This window comes from Mus musculus, chromosome 8 (assembly GCF_000001635.26).
Source record: "Mus musculus strain C57BL/6J chromosome 8, GRCm38.p6 C57BL/6J".
NCBI lineage: Eukaryota > Metazoa > Chordata > Mammalia > Rodentia > Muridae > Mus > Mus musculus.
In genome coordinates, this window is record NC_000074.6 from 62,783,363 (window position 1) to 62,784,474 (window position 1,112).

General features: G+C 43.6%; 1 pseudogene; it reads left to right on the forward strand.

Moving 5' to 3' along the window:
* Positions 1–249: 249 nt before the first annotated feature.
* On the forward strand, positions 250–363 carry Gm22324 (annotated as a pseudogene).
* The last annotated feature ends 749 nt before the right edge of the window (positions 364–1,112 follow it).

Here is a 1,112-nt window from a genome sequence, read left to right on the forward strand (position 1 = left end):
AAAAAACCCAATTTGCTGAAATATACACAAAAAACATCTATTCCCTCTTCCTTCCACCAAGGTCAATAGAATCTTCACCTTGAGCCTCAAGTGCACTTTTTCCGGATAAAACATATGTGTGAGAAATACAATGGGAGATGGAGTAAAAGCTGTAGAATAAGAGATGAATAATATCATATACATTTAAATATGAAAACAGTAATATTATTTTCTGTGTTAATTAAAAACAATTAAGAAATTGTTTTGCTTACTCCTAGAATTGTTTCAGGTGTGACTACTGTGTCACATGTAATGGCAGAAAGGAGAGAGGCTATGTCTAAGCTCAGTGTTCTAACTTAGTAGAGTGTTTAGTAGCCTGAGAGTGTTGAATATTCCCTGAAAAAAGCAAGCCTGAGATGACTATGAGTCAGGACTTGATGGCTCCCAGAACCTGGAACAAGCTGAGGAATAAAAGAACCCTGCCTGGAACTGAGGGTGGGAGTTAGCCCAAGACAGATGACCCTCACATGGAACCACTTGAAGAGAACCTGAGATAAACACCAGACCAGTGCCATGGAGCCTCAACATGGGGCTAGCCTATGACAATCACCTATTGGGCATTGTGTAAGCCTGGAGTGGCAGACCATACCCTACCTAGATGATCCCTGTTCATTTCCATGATACATAAGTTGGACATAGCACTCTTATGAGCCATCCTGAGATGATGCCTCTCAGAAATCCAGGTGTCTCTAAGAGCAGTAAGTGGTAGAGAAATGGAAGAGAAAGAGAAACAGAAGGATTGGGGCCCAATAAGATAGAGGGTAGTGAAGATTAGCCTGATGTAAGTAGTCAATGATGTCACCTGGGACCATAGTGTGGTCTTGAATTGTTCTGACACTAGGAGGCATGTCTGGCCTGTGGCCATGAAGCAGCAGTAGTCTGTTACCATCAAAGGTCAGGCAGACGTTCTTGGTCTAGGACTTGTTGATGTCAGAGGGCTGTAATGAACTGGTCCCACCCCTCACCTGCCAGTGTTGGAGAGATGAAACTGGGAGGATGAGAGCAGGAGAGCAGTACTCAGGAGAGCAGCCTTGCACATTACAGAAGTTGCTGATGAGCCAGCCTCTGAGGAT